The 15846-nt window shown below is 43.9% G+C and overlaps 1 protein-coding gene across 3 annotated transcripts in view; it reads left to right on the forward strand.

Annotated features, from left to right (window-relative positions):
• Nucleotides 1-15846, forward strand: part of ETV6 (ETS variant transcription factor 6) — a 243710-nt gene that overhangs the window by 107597 nt on the left and 120267 nt on the right. The window lies entirely within an intron of this gene.

Here is a 15846-nt window from a genome sequence, read left to right on the forward strand (position 1 = left end):
AGGAATTTGGTAATACATGTGCTTTAGAAGCACTAGTGGGCTCTTATATTTTCTTGCACCCTCTTCATCTGAAATGCTGCAGTTGTTCTGTGACAGGTCTCAAGTCAGTGTGGGACCAAGAGAGAACAAGAGTGTTTTGCTCCAGTGTGGTTGTAAACCTCCTATTTTGGTGTCAGATGTGTGAGAGAATCACCCTTCTGATTTCAGGCAATGGTGGTAAATTAGGCCATAATAATACAGCTTCATCGCAATGGCCAGATCTGATTTTTTAAAAAAAGATTTTATTTATTTATTCATGAGAGACACAGAGAGGCAGAGACATAGGCAGAGGGGGAAGCAGACTCCCAGTAGGGATCCCAGGACCTGGGATCACGACCTGAGCCGAAGGCAGATACTCAACCACTGAGCCACCCGGGAGCCCAATGTTTTTGTTTTTGTTTTTTTAATAATTAAATCCTACAAAGACAGGGATTTTTGCCTGTTTTATTTACTTTTATCCCAGATACCTAGAATAGGCACATAGTAGGCACACAAAGGAAAATAATTGAGGCCTTCATTTAGTAAGAGCAGCTGGGGAAAAGCAGTTTGGGGCCTTCTTTGTGTAAGCATTCATGATAGCAAGTGGGATTGATGAAAAAACTGGTCAGATGTGGGAAACATAAAAATAAAACATTTAGATGACACCAGATTCCCTCTCTGCTACCCCCCCCCCCCGCCCCGCCACACACAAACCAAGTTGTCCCGATTTTCCGAGTCTCTTCAAATTAATACAATCTTAACTTGAGAAAAGAATAGGTGCTTTTATGTTGCAGCACCTCCGGGTGACTGCAGGGTGCCCATTTGTGAGCGTGTTTGTGGGTGCTGCATAGGTAAATCTACAGAGGGGCCCGTTTCTTGGGCAAAACGGCAGGTCCTCAGTGCTTCGTGGAGTTGGAGCTCTTGCCCTTCCCCGGGCTAGAGGGGGGCAATGGCACAAGAGGACGAAGAAGGGGGAGGAAAGGGTGGCCCGAGGGCTGGTGTCAGTGGGGTCCCCACCCCCCGGGGGCGAGAGCCTCACTGTTTATCCCCACATCCCAGCAGCAGCAGAAAGCCAGGGGTGTTTTCAGGACTCCGGTGCCAAAGTTTCTTGAAACAGCTCTGCTCAAAGGCAGATGCTGGGCTCACTTCTGAGGGAAATTTCCTTTTTGGGGAAGTTGAAGCAAAGGAATTTCCTGTGTGGGCAGACAGCGCTTCCTGACTTGAAGGCTTCTTGGAAGGGAAACGGTTTCATAATGAAATGACAAATTAAAGACATACCAGCCGGGTTCACTTCAAAACAGCTATTGAGAGTGCAGGCAAAGCCCTATTATACTCCCTCACAGAACAAAAATAAATCCCATCCTGACAGGTTTCTGTATGCTGGATTATATCCGTCCCCCCCGCACCTTCCTTCACAGCCTTCTTCCTCTGCCATTCCTGCCACCCCCGCCATTAGCCGCCGCCATCTCTATCTTTAACCGTCCCCGGAGCCGCCGGCAAGGAGGCTCGGGGCGTCTCCGGCTGCCTGGCTCCCTGGCTTCACCCATCCCTGACCTACATGGAGGCCTTGGAGGCTGCGGCCCAGGCCCGAGCTGCTGGGACTCACAGAAACGACCCCTTTCCTTCCCCCTCGGACGCAAAGAGCGACCGAAGATGCCTTCAGCAGTGGGGGGACCGCAGCCGTTTCCTCAGCCTGGCCTGGCCGGGCCTGGCCGCCGGACCCGCGAAGCCCGCCAAGCTCTGCAGGCCCCGGGCGCGGAGTCCCAAGTCTCTGAGGACATGAGGGTCCGCGTGGGCACAGAGGATGTCCTCGTCCCCGCGCGTGCCACCTTCTACGGCCCAGCCGGCCTGTGTCCTTTTCAGTTGACACGGGGATGCCTTCGGAAGTAACTTTCTTCTTCTTCTTCTTCTTCTTCTTTTTTTTTTTTAACAGAACAGACGAGGAGAGAGAATGGTGGCAGGGTCGTTTGTGGGGCAGAATTCATGAGTCTTAGGCGAAGGAAGGGAAATGGCACAGGTTTCAGAACCAGACGTCCCCGAGTTCAAGTGCCAGCTCTAGCGACGTACAAGGAGCAGTGTAACCTTGGGCAAGTCACGTCGCTTCTGGCCTCAGTTTCCCTGTCTCTGAAATGGGTACAGCAGAACCCTTTTCACACCACTGTGAGGAAATTAGATTATCATGTCAGAATTTTTGAAATCTCTTTAAACCCCTCCTAAGCCATAGCCAAGTGGCACTTGTTTATTTAGCCATGATTGGGCTCTTCGGGGATTGAAATACAATATTAGGTTGAAAGAATAAAATTGTAGAATTTGTTGATCAATATGGCAAGTATTTATTACAGATTTTCTCTGAGTGCAGTGGGCTTGGGCTCTGTGGGGAGATATATACAAAAGTAGGGAGTTTAGAGTGGCCCCAGAAAGAATCTTGAACTTAGGGCCAGGAGGCCAGTGTCCAATCCTGGCTGTCACTCAGCTCTGTGGCTTGGGGAGAACTGTTTAACCATGATGAGCTTTAGCTGTGTATTTGTAAAACTGGGGGAAATCAGACTCTCTGACATTAGTAAGCTCTGTCCAATTCTGACATTATGTAAGCGATTTTAAGAGGTCCTGACCTTTTGCAGTTGTTCATAGGATTTATTCTAAAGAGCAAGGAAACTATTCACCATGTAACAGCCTTTCTGGTGAAGAAACTTGCATCAAAAAGCTAGATATTTTTTATTAGTATATCTGATAAAAACAGGAAAAGATTAGTGCATGCTAGGTCAGCTACAATTTGGTTTTGAGTGTTCCTGAGCAAATGCTGACTTAATAACTAGGAACCTGGATTGGATATGGCAGTTTCCTCAAGAGAACTTGTCTCAGGATTTTGATTTACCTTCTCTCAGCTGCTCCAGGGGATGCTCAGCATGTTTCCAAATGGTTGTTCACTGAAGCCATTCCCATCATGGTTATCCTTGTCCAAATAGGCTTCTAGGACAGAGGCCACAGTGTTGACTGGTCCTGCCAATCAGGTTCTGGTATGTGCGGACATGTAATTTTAGGACTGCCACATTGTTCTTCCTCTAGCTTTAGTTTGTACGACTAAAGGACTCTGAGTGACTTTGCCATGAAGCATATTTTCTCGGCACTCATTTCGATTTGAGAAAATTGAGGTATTAGAAAAATGTGATACCATGTATAAAAATCACAGTTGCAAAATGATGACCAGCTGAGCATTGCGTAAACAGCTGCCGTTTATTGGGTGTGTGCGGTGAGTTCCTAGTGCTCTAAATAGATTGTCTCATTCATTTTATTCTCCCAACAAGTCTGAGAGGTAAGGGATATTATCTTCACTTTACAGATACAGAAACTAGGGCTTTGAATTGTTAAGTAATTTGCCACAGAACTGGTTTTGAGTCAGAATTTGAATCCAGATCTATGTGTTCTAGAACCTGTGTGTTTTATCCCTTCTTTGCAGCTCATCAGTGCTGTCAACTGTTTTATTTTTTTATTTTATTTTTTAAAGGTTTTGTTTATTTCTTAGAGAGAGAGAGCACAAGCAAGGGGAGCAGCAGGCAGAGGGAGAGGGAGAAGTAGGCTCCTTGCTGATCAGGGAGCCTGATGAGGGGCTCGATCCCCAGGACCCAGAGATCATGACTTGAACTGAAGGCCGATGCTTACCCAACTGAGCCACCCAGGGGCCGCTTGTCAACTACTTTAAATTGACCTCAGTGCTTAGAAATGAAGTCAAACCTATCTATACCAGGCCCCTAAAAAGAAACAGTGCTAATGTCATAGTCTTGTAAAGGCAGATAAGCCTCCAGAAAATAATATACCTGGGCCATAAATGAGCAAACATAACTGTGCCCCTCACCTCTAGAAGAGAGCCCATTCTGGTTCATCCTAGGGTCAATTTGGCCTAGAACCTCAGTAGCCAGCTCTTGCCACACCTTATCAATTAGGACAGAAACGTGCAGATCGTGTTTCAGGTAGGTAAGGAAGGTGACTGGTGCCAGATTGTATCCTCTTTCTTGTGAACTTCCTTGGAAATATTATTTGTGGCTGACTGGGCTTGTTCTGAAGAAAATTCAAGCATTGATTGAACACTGCTCAGTGCTGGGGATACAAGGATGAGTAAGATAGGCACTCGATCTTAGAAACCTGCTTTCAACAGTAATCATTCAACAAAACCAGTATTTATTGAGAATCTACTGTGCCCAGTAAAATAGTAACTACAAGAGATAAATATCTCAAAAATTTATCAGAATATGTTTTCCCCTAAAGGTATGGGATGTTTTTTCTTGATTTCCATTTAATTTTTAGCAACTCGCCTCTGTACAAGTAAGCTTAGTGTGTCCTCTTAAGTCCATAATTTTATTATTTTTCACTTACTTGACTACAGTCTAAATAGCTCCAGAATTTCTCCTCTTCATTTCCATTGTTAATTTCATTTTTCAATTCTCAATTTTCATTGTTAATTTCATTTTTCTTCCCCAAAGAATATAGATTTTTTAAAAAGATTTATTTATTCGAGAGAGAGAGCACATATGAGTGGGGCAAGCGGCAGAAGGAGAGAGTATCCACGCAGGCTCCTGCTGAGCATGGAGCCCATCTCAGGGCTCAGTCCCTTGAGCCACAAAATCAGGACCTGAGCCAAAACCAAGAGTCAGACACTCCACCGACTGAGTCACCCAGGTGCTCCAGGAATATAGATTCTTTAAATTATTTTTCAATAAAGATTCAAAGTACTAAGTTGTTCTTTGGGCATGTGTAGCAAAAACACTATGTGGGTGTTGTTTTGAGTTCAGAGTAGGGAGAAATGGGGCCATTCCTCCTGTAGAGAAATGTCATCCCTGATTTCAGTTTTTCATTGGCCTCCAGAAGCCAGTGGGGTCCTTTGAAAAAATTCCTTTTCTTCATTACTCAATATATTCCCCATTTGGACTTAAAGTGGGGGGGAGAGGCGGGGGTAAGAAAGAACTATTGCAATGTTATGACCAAATCTACACTTTAAGATGCTCCTTTCCTCCTTTGGTGAGGAAGTGGGGGCGATGTGGAAAAGATTGACTTCTTTTTTTTTTTTTTTAAGATTTTATTTATTTATTCATGAAAGATACAGAGAGTGGCAGAGACACAGGCAGAGGGAGAAGCAGACTCCGCGTGGGGAGCCCAATGCGGGACTCAAACCCCAGGATCACAACCTGAGCTGAAGGCAGACATTCAGCCACTGATCCATCCAGGTGCCTCAAGAGATTGACTTCTTATTGATTTTGTTTGGAATTGAGAAGAAGTAGGGGGAGGGTTGGAAGAAGAGTGAACGTGCACTTTCCTGCCTCCTGGTCCTATGATTCCCTGACCATTTCTCTTATCTGGCCCTCGCAGGCAGCATTGGAAGGGGAGGAATTCATAAGGATGAAGATCTTATTAGCAGAGGAGTTGCAGGAGCCGAAGAGGTGCCAAAGGGAGCAAGGGTGACTGACAGATAGATGAAATTTAATATCCTTTCCACTCAGATTTTTAAAAAGAGAAATTGCTAATTAGTAAGTTTGAGTTGTATCTTCTTTTTTAATATTCCCTGCTCCTTAGGCAGAGATGCTGATGATATACTAAATGTAAGCGAGAAGATGTTGGGAAACCCACTGAGCCTTGAGATCCCTAAGACCCCCAGGCTTTGGATGTTGGGGGTTGACAGTGTCTTCCCTTGCACTGTACCATCAAGACCCCATGTGATTGAGGCAGTGGCCCAGCTTCAACTCTGGGCATGCAGAGAAAGGAAGTTCCGCCTTCTTTGTTCACCTGGTAGTTGCTGGATGCTGGCACTGCCTCTGCCTGTCTTACAGGAAACCTGAGAACTCCAAGTCTCTGTGTGATCTTGGCCCAGCCTGAAGCCTGAGACTTCTGAACATAAACATGTAGTTCCAGCCTTCCTTCCGTGAGTTCTGGGAATTCCTAATGGGGAAAGCCATACCTAGCCACTGTCAACCTAATGGATAGCCCGAAGTCCCTCCTCCTTCCACCTGCCCTCTCATAATCTTAAGATCTAGGGGAAATTAAAATAGACTTTCTTTCTCTAACTGAGGTTTCACTTACAAATGTAGCTTTGGCACTAGAGAAGCCTTTTTGACTTCTGTGAATAAGGAATAACTAAGGGTTTCGTTGCACCTTCTGGATGGTCCAGTGGATTTATATGAGACCCAAAGTGGCACTGACATGCTTTAACTGATGACCAACATCAGGTCTATTTGCCTCTCCGATTAGAGACTGATTGTGACAGCATTGCCATCGGCCTGCCACCTATAGGAACTCCAGTTTCTGGAAATGTAGCAGGGCTTTGTAGGGATTAACACCAAGTAATGCTCTAACATTTAACAGCTTACAGCAATGAGCTGGATACTGTGTAAACTGTATTATAGCTGATCAATAAGTGTTAAGTAGTAGCCCCAGTGGTGTCCCCCATTCCACATTTTACATTTAGTTCTTTGTCAAATAATAGAATAGCTAGCCCGTAACTCAAAATAGGGAGCAATTATTACCTGTGAACTTTGTTGCTTTAAAATCTTGAGATACCTCTTTCTTTACCTCCTTCCTTGTCAACGAGTATTTATATTTTTAATGACATTTAAAAGCCAGACGCTTTAGAGCTAAATCCTAGCAGAGACGAACTTTAAACTGGTAGGAGTGGGGTGTATAGAGCAATCCTTCTGGGAGTCAGAATGAGATACTTGTGTGTCTGGACTGGTGGCAGGTTTGTATGTTACCAGAGTGATCTCCATGGTAACAGATCAACATGGTGCCAGTGACAGCTCTACACTCCAAGCTTTAGGTTCCCATGAGAAAGTGGATTCTTACAGCAAGGAGAGGGGAAAAAATCAAGGAATATGGATGTGCTCACCCCTTCCTTGTGGAGTTCTGGTCATGAAGTTTCCATTCATATACCCAGTGACATGTCCTATTTAACCACTTGAGTTCCTCTGTAAACCAAGGCTCTTCAGAGAATGAATGATGTTCTCTTGAATTTCAACTAAACTCCTACCAGCTTTAAACAGACTTTTATAGCAAAGAACTATATTGCAGTGGAACAAGAATGTGACTTGGAGTCAGGGAACCTAGCCTTCAGACCCAGCTCTTACACTGCTTTGGAGGTCCCTACTTTGCAGATTCTTTGTTTCTCACCAGTTCTGATGATCATTTATCCAGTTATATGGAAAGCCCCTAGTATGATATATTGGCAGTAAAAATGGTAGCCAGTTGAATAGAGTACAGTGTGCCATCCCCATTACCGTCTGAGGTGTGATAATGTTGAGATCGTGTACACTATCAAACACCTAAAAAGTGGAAGGTAGGAGTCATCTCTATTAAAGATTAATCTGTGAATATAACAACCAAAATCTGGAGGCTGGGCAGCCAGCAGAAGAGTTCATTTTTCTGGAGCATTGGTTACAAAAGGTTATTAATATGGAGAATCAGCACTCGTTTATCTTAAACCACAAGAGAACATTTGTGAATTCAGAAGAACAATTATGTAATTTGGTAATTTCATGAGCCTCTTCCCTGGGGAATCTTATGACTCAACAACCATCAAAGGTGTCAGAGTAGAGAAGATGGCTTTCCATGGTCAGGTCTGTGCTCCTGGCTGGGCTCAGGTATGCTCAGGAGTGAGATTCTTTGTTACCAAGCCCTCAGAGTGATTGGTACTGGGTGATTTGGGTAATGGTTTCTGTTGTATACGTTTAAAGGGGACCAGTCTCTCCCCCAAAGGGAAGTTTCTTTTCTAAGGAATTTATTCCTAGGGTTGTGGGGGAGTTAAACCCACTGTGCGTCAAGGAAGTAACTGATTGCACATTTCCTATAAAAGGCAACTATGAACTTGATATTGACTAAAACAAACCAGCAGCTTCTTTCTATTATCTCGTTAGAATATTTCTTTACCATACTTTGCAAGAATAAAAGAACTAATAACGATAGTGATCCATTTAAGCTTCAAGTCTTGCAATTTCCTGTGGTCCGTCTTTAACCAACAAAAGTCTAAAGATTTTTATTTTAAAATCATAATGTTGGAAGATCTTTAGATTGCCCACATCATAATGCTGCTTCTGAGACTGGTTTTAGGACGGTCCCTGATCAAGATTTGAGTCTGAAAAATCTTGATCTTATTTCCTTTGTCATTTCTTTGTCTTCAGTTTACTTTGTTGACATAGAAAATTTTTGTTTAGCCCAGCAAGAGTTAAAAGGGCAATATATATTTTTAAATTTTTTTTAAAGATTTTATTTATTTGACAGAGAGAGCAAGAGAGAGAGAGAGAGAATACAAGCACAAGCAGGGGGAGCTACAGAGGGAGAGGGAGAAGCAGGCTCCCTACTGAACAGGGAGCTTGTTGCAGGACTGAATCCCAGGACCCTGAGATCAGGACCTGAGCTGAAGGCAGACATTTAACCGTCTGCGCCACCCAGGTGTCCCTTAATTTTTTAATTAAAGATCTTTTTGCCTGAGAATCAACAGTGTTGGGACTGTTTCAGTTGAAAATGGAAACATTATTGAAGTGATAACAGAAGGAACATGATAGAGAGTTAGAATTTTAGAGCTTGGTTTCCTTACTGTGCGGTCCCAATTCCAGATCATTAGCATCATCTCTGTTCAAATGTAAATATACATTGTTTTGTTGTTATCTGCTAGTTTAAATTGTTATTTGGCTTGTAATGAAGAGATAATGGATAGCTATGAATGCTTTTAAAGGAGACTATAGATGGCTGAGTCCCACTAAGCTGATATTCAAAGCACTTTTCTTATGCTCTGGCTTTCAGAAATAAGGTTTTATTAGTAGTGGAAAAAGGAGAGCATTTGAGGGAAACAGAACATAATTATAAGGAGAGTGCATACTTCATTCCCTTCAAAACACAAATAAATAAACTGAAAAAAAAAAAAAACCCAAAAAACAAAAAACATAAACCAGTCCAAATCCCGGGAGTAGGAAGGAAAACCATCCATGGGAGGTTTCTCTGGAGCAGCCACCTCATGGCTTGCATTGCAGACACTACTGTTGCTGGGGGTACAGAAGGACGTCTTTGACCTGAAAGTCTGGGAAAGGGAACGTGTGATTGTAGGTGACCTGCTGCACCTGCTGGCCCTGCTGCGGAGAAACAAGAGATCGCTTGAAAAGATTGGGGATGCGCAGATGTGTCACGGGAATGAGGGCAGACCTGGAGCCCAGAAAGATGAGGGGAAGGACTGGTGGAGCAGCACCCAGCCCCAGGGCCGATGGAAGAAAAAGTTAGCTGATCTCAGAAAGGAGGGGTGTTTCATCTGTTTGGGTTTTGCTTTTGATGAAACAGGGAGGGTTGAATGAGGAAAGAGGGTGGAAGTATCTGGGCAGTTTCATGTCCAGGGATGAGAGATGTTCTTCCTAGCAGCAGAATGGCTGGGTCTCATTTTGGCCCAAAGTGTGGCCCACCGCCTGGGGAGCTCCATAAGATCCTGTGCTTTAGCCACCCAAGAGAGGTTTACAAATGGGATGTGGGGGCTCGTGCAGACAGACCTCCAAGAGTTAAGGGCTGGGTTTGGGTCCAGCTTACGGACTCTTCTCCTTCAAGCTGGCTCCAGGCCCTGCAGGGATGGGGAATTGAGAGGTCAATCTGTATCCTAGAATGTGTGTCCCAAAATGTTAGTCCCTGGAGCATGTTTTTCCCTTTACAATAAGTAAATAAATGTAAACAAATGGTGTTTGTATGTCCGTACCTCACGAAAGCCTATGTATAACTCCTAATCTGTCTGACATACAGTACTTGCTGATAGACCTGTTTCAACTAACCACCTTTCCCAGCGTAATAATTTACCTGGCAAAACACATGGAGATTCCAAATGCGGTTCACCAAGAAGGAGCACATCATAACCACTGCCCTGTCCCTTGAAGGAACTTGGGGGGGGAAATGAATAACTAGTAACTTGATAGCTAGCCTCTGAATTCAGAGGGAGGGTGGTGCTGTGGACAGCCCCCAGGAATTCTGAAGGATACAGGAGAGGACTGTGGCCCCTTGGGAGCAGGGCAGGGAATCCTCCATCTGTCTTCCTGTGAGTGGGTCACTGCGGAGGGTCTAGTCAGGAACTTGACATATAAAAACATGATCTCTGCCAATCTGGGCATGGCTAGATGCCTTCACTGCATGCTGTATCTCTATCCACACGCTGTGTCGACCTTGCATGACACCTTGTACCAGAGGGCAATTTTTTTTCTCTCATCAAAGCTATGGTTTGAGAATTTGGCTGTTAATGATTGAGAGTACAGGAAAATGTGGAAGTCTAGAAGGGTAAGGCTGACATTCCCAGGACCATGAATTTGGGACTGCGAGCTGTGAATGGCAGAAGCAGGGAGGCTGATAGTGGGTGGCAGTCTCCTTCTCTCAGATTCTAATCCTGGGAAGTTAACTGTGGAAGGAAGCTTAGCTGTTCACAACAAACATTTACCAAACTTATGTTGTGGCAGGCCCTGTGATGAGGGGTGGGGTTATATGCTGAATAAAATGCAGACACTCTTCTTTATTACTTATTAAAATGCCTTTATGTAAGTTTGTATTCACTTCTTTAGCAAATATTAACTGAGCACCCATCCTGTGCCCGGCACGCTAGGCACTGTGGAAACCATGGTGAACAGAGGCAGACATTCGCCTTGTTCATCTGTAGAATTGACATCCAGAGGGGGACTCTTATCTGCCCCATCAACTACGTACAGAAGACACTGTCACTCCCTGGGTCAAGTCTTTCCACATTTATAAATATCCCTGTTGTGGGAGCCACTGAAAGAACAGAGGAACCTGATAAACCAGGCAGGCCTAGCACCCAAGAAATGGTTTGTGAATAGTTAGTGGGGGCAGGAGTTCCCTACACTGAACATGATGTTCTTATGCATGTACACCAGTTGTGTTACTGATTGCTTTGTTGTGCTGGTCTGCTTTTCTTGCCTGTCATCTTTCAGATCTGTCCCAGCTAGTATGATCTATCTTCCACTCATGTTTCTGGAGTTGTAGTTCTGTTCAATCCACTTTCTGCCCCATCTGCCCCAGACCAGGCACCACACCCGCTAACTAACCATGCTTGGTGGTGACACTCAAAGATGATAATCATTACCAGGACTGAGTTTGTGACCCAGTCTACCAGTGATAGAACTGTCAAGGCTCAGCCTGGGAACTCATCCTCCTGCAGAAGGAGGAGCTTATGTGCACGCCCAGGAAGTTAGGGGGTGGTAGAAATCATTTATATGTATGTATGTATATATATATATATATATATATATATATATATATTTTAAAAGATTTTATTTATTCATGAGAGACACACAGAGAGAGGCAGAGGGAGAAGCAGGCTCCCTGCAGGGAGCCTGATGCAGGACTTGATCCCAGGACCCCGCAATCACGCCCTGAGCTGAAGGCAGATGCTCAACCACTGAGCCACCCAGGCGTCCCTCAATTTCATAAAGTAAAGGTGCAGTGAAGTGAAGACAAGCATGTCAGGACAAAACCCTGCCAGCATAGCAGCAGTGAGAAGTCCCATTGTGGGGACCTGACTTCTACATTAGATGGAGCATTGAAATTGACTCACCAAAGAATAAATAACAATACATAATGTACCAGATTTTGTTTTTTAACTGACAGTTTTTTGAATGTTAAGTCTTCAGATTGAGTTATGGGAGGTGGGTACACATATCTGTGTCTGGCACCGGGAGGCACTCCGGTCTTAGAGCAGCTCGTGCAAGAGGTACGTATGTGTAAGTGAGATAAAGAGGCCAACAGCGACCTGAGAACAGAAAGACAGTTCACTGAGCATGCCCTTTGGAGAAACACTTTGGCAGGTGTGGGTAAAGAAACTTAAAACAGCTTAACACATTGGCTCAGTAATCTCTTTTAAAAATCCATCACTAGGAAACATCACAGATGCTGACGAAAGATGCTTACACATAGGTGTGCAGGCAGGAGGAGTCAACCACAAGGAATTGGTTAAATGAATTAGGCCAGGCAGATCATTATGCTGGAATATTATGCAGCCATTAAAAAATCATGTTTTTGAAATGTTCATCTGAAAGAGATACAATCTCTCCCCTCAAAAATAATCCCATTTTTAAAGATCCATTAAAATAGACCAGAAAGAAATGCAGGAAAATAGTTCTTCTGGTGGCTGTCTCTAGGAGAAAGGATTAGAGGGAGAGTTTTTTTCTTTTTCCTTTTTCTCTTTCTCTACTGTAATTTTTTCTAGCATCGTGTAGGATTTTTTTCATTTTAGGAAATAGCACATCTGTCCCCAGCTGGCCACTTAGCACCTGGATTTATTATATTGAAATGTAAATGTGGGCCTGTGTTTTCCATTGTCCCCTTGCCCCACCCTAAAACCCCTCAGGACCCTCCCACTATGCAGAGGTTATTATTTTTTTTTAAGATTTTAGTTTTTTTTTTTAATTTTTATTTATTTATGATAGTCACACACACAGAGAGAGAGAGGGGCAGAGACACAGGCAGAGGGAGAAGCAGGCTCCATGCACCGGGAGCCCGACATGGGATTCGATCCCGGGTCTCCAGGATCACGCCCTGGGCCAAAGGCAGGCGCCAAACCGCTGCGCCACCCAGGGATCCAGAGGTTAAATGTGGCATCCCGCAAGGTCCTGCTGGCTCTGGATCACCCTCGCCTCTGTAGCTTTAATTGTAGACTCAGCTCTTGGCTCTCTGTTTTCTAGGCATACTGGGTCTTTTTCAATTTTCTATACAGATCACATTCTCTCTCCTCTTCCTTCAGGCTGCAACACTCTTCTCTCTGCTGAGCCCTTCTCCCCATTCTACCACGTACCCCCTGATTTAGCCCCATACATTCAGTATAATTCCGGTGCACTTGGAGACCTCAGTTGAAGTCACTTATGCCCGAGGACTCACCAGCATCCCCAGTGTACTTCCAACACACTTTCAAATTCCCTTCTTTCAGCATGGGCTCCCAGTCTGTCCTCAAGACTGAACCGCAAGCCCAGACTGTGCCATGTTCATCACCACTGCTTTACCCCAGAATGCAGCACAGGGTTGAGCTCACCATAAGATGGCTCTTCAGTACTGATGAATGAGTGATTCTCATCTGATTGGACTGAAACATCTTCTCAGAGCAGACTGTGTCCAATAGCAGGAAATGCATAGTCTTTGGAGACCTGTGTACCTGAATGGTCACAGTGTCTCCCCATGGTCCTAAAAGTCTCCTCATTTTCCCAAAGGAGGATCACCATATCTATCATATATACTCTTGTGAGGTTTACCTGAGTTATTGCTTATGAAGTACCTGGTAGAGCGTCTGGCATATGGCAGGTACTCAGAAAATGATGCTGTCTTCCTGGGCAGCCCTCGGTGCCTGTCTACGCAGCCAGGCCTGGCATACACCTGTTTTTTTTTTTTTATTTTTATTTATTTATGATAGTCACACACACACAGAGAGAGAGAGAGGCAGAGACATAGGCAGAGGGAGAAGCAGGCTCCATGCACCGGGAGCCCGATGTGGGATTCCATCCCGGGTCTCCAGGATCGCGCCCTGGGCCAAAGGCAGGCGCTAAACCGCTGCGCTACCCAGGGGTCCCCATACACCTGTTTTTAATATGACCTTGTCTGCTGTAAGTCACTTGAGAGGTTTGCCCAGAAGAAACTACCCCCGCCTACCCAGAAAATGAGGTCTGGTTAGTACTCATCATAAACTCTAAGGCAGTGTTAGATTTCTGGGGCCCAGCACAGTGCCAGACATTCGATGTGTATGTGTGCTGAATTGACCGGAATCAGGCTGAGCAGTGAGTGAGAGCTATGTGCTGCTGCCTTCTCCTTGTGGACGCAAATCATTCTGAACTCTGCCTGGAAATGTTTGACACCTGGTTAGGGAAAGAGGACAATAACTTCCCTGACAGGTCAAAGAGTTCTTATTTTTTCCTTTCTAAAAACCACTCTTCTTTCAAACACCATTGAACCAGCCCAGTTATGTCCACCAGGCTTGAATTGTGTGGTTGTGAAAGCCAAGTTCTTTCTCTGAAGTTGGAGCCCTACATGTGGGTGATCTCAGCTAAAAGGTCTCAAAGATTCAGACACGTCATTCTTTATGTAACATCTTTCAAGTACTCCAGCCAGCCCTGGGGACTATCCCCTTATTGTAGCTTTTCAAACTCATTGTCAAATCTGTCAGACTTGGGCTGGTGGTTATTTACCTCTCAAACAACTGAAACCGGACTTATTTTGGAAGTAGACAGGGTGGCTGGTGTTCTTCCTATATCTAGACCCTGAATAGTTCACAACTAGATTCAGTACTTTGCTGTATATTTTCATAGGTTCAGGTTTCAAGCAAACATGAAAATTGGGCCTGCTGACTTCCTTCTGCCTGGATACACACACCCATCTCTATGTTTCTGTGTGCGTACTTTCCGGAATCAGACCTCCTTTAAAACTCCGCCTTTCATCGTCTGAGAACTGATTTGCAGTTTTATAGCTTGTACTCTTTATGGTTCTTGGAGAATCACTGCAGCAAATATATTTGGCAGGAAGTTAGCACACAGGCCCTTCCCCAGAACTTGGTACCAAATTTGCTGAGTTCCCATCTTAAAAAATTTGAAATTCCTCTAACTTTTCTCTGGGATGTGCTCATTTTTTTTTTTATCTAAAACTGTAGTTGAAAGCTAGTCTTGGTAATCAGTCACATCAAGAAAGGAACGAATTTCTCAAAAAAGAAGTCAGGTACTAAAAATAACCTCCCCACTAAGACCCACTTACTTTCCTACCTAGGGAATCAAGATAGAAACATTTCTAGGATAGAAATTGCGTAGTTCAAGTGATGTGACCATTTAGCTGCCTACTATTTTTTTTTCTTTTTTGCCAGAAGGAAAATATATAATATAATGTAGAAACATTTCCCCAGAGTTGTTAAAATAATCACTGAAGTAACCTCTGGTGCTTAGTGTGATACCCTGAAAACTTGGATCTTTAGAACATTTCATTTCTAAGGTTTTTCCAGATTAGTCTGGTTTTAACTCAAAAATTGGTTGGTATAGCAGTCACCGCTGTTTAATGGAGTTATGAGAAGCCTTCTTGGAGGTAAAAAGTGTAAAGAGAAATGCTGAGAAGTGACCAATGGCTCCCCTCTGTGCTTACTTAGTGTGCAGTGTAATTAAGTGATTGGGTACAGTCTGTATGAGGTAAAGTATTATGCAATATCAAATAAATGATGTGACTTTGAAAAAGGTTTTGCACATATTCTTTTTTTCTGTGCCTATAACATTATAAATGTTCTACCTTTCGACTTCCCTGCTTTTAGTACATGCATGCCAGAAAACGAAAGGGTTCATTAGGAGTCATTCATTTTTTTCTCTTCCTGGTACAGATGAGGCTTTCAATAGTACCTGCTGAATGAATGAACCAGTCTGTGAATCATCATTTATCTCACAGTTGATTAATAGAATTATAATTGTTATCTCCTCTAGTTTAATAGACATAGCAGATTGTTTTTTAAGTTGAGATTATCTCTATTGCTGGGAGGCCAGCTTTAAAAAAAAAAAGATTTTATTTATTTACTTGAGAGAGAGAGAGCACATGAGAGTAGGGGAAGGAGCAGAAGAGAGGGATAAGCAGACACCCCACTTAGCACGGACTCGAGGCGCGATCCCATGACCCTGAGATCATGACCTGAGCTGAAATCAAGAGCCAGATGCCCAACTGACTGAGCCACCCAGTCAGTTGGCTCAGCTTTTTAGAAGAACAAACACATCTTGGCCTTATATTAGAAGCAATTTTTAGGTTCAGTAGCCCATATCCCTTTTTACTACATTGGGATAAGAGCAGATATCCACCCAAACTTATTCT

Source organism: Nyctereutes procyonoides, unplaced genomic scaffold (genome assembly GCF_905146905.1).
Source record: "Nyctereutes procyonoides isolate TBG_1078 unplaced genomic scaffold, NYPRO_anot_genome, whole genome shotgun sequence".
Classification (NCBI taxonomy): Eukaryota; Metazoa; Chordata; class Mammalia; order Carnivora; family Canidae; genus Nyctereutes; species Nyctereutes procyonoides.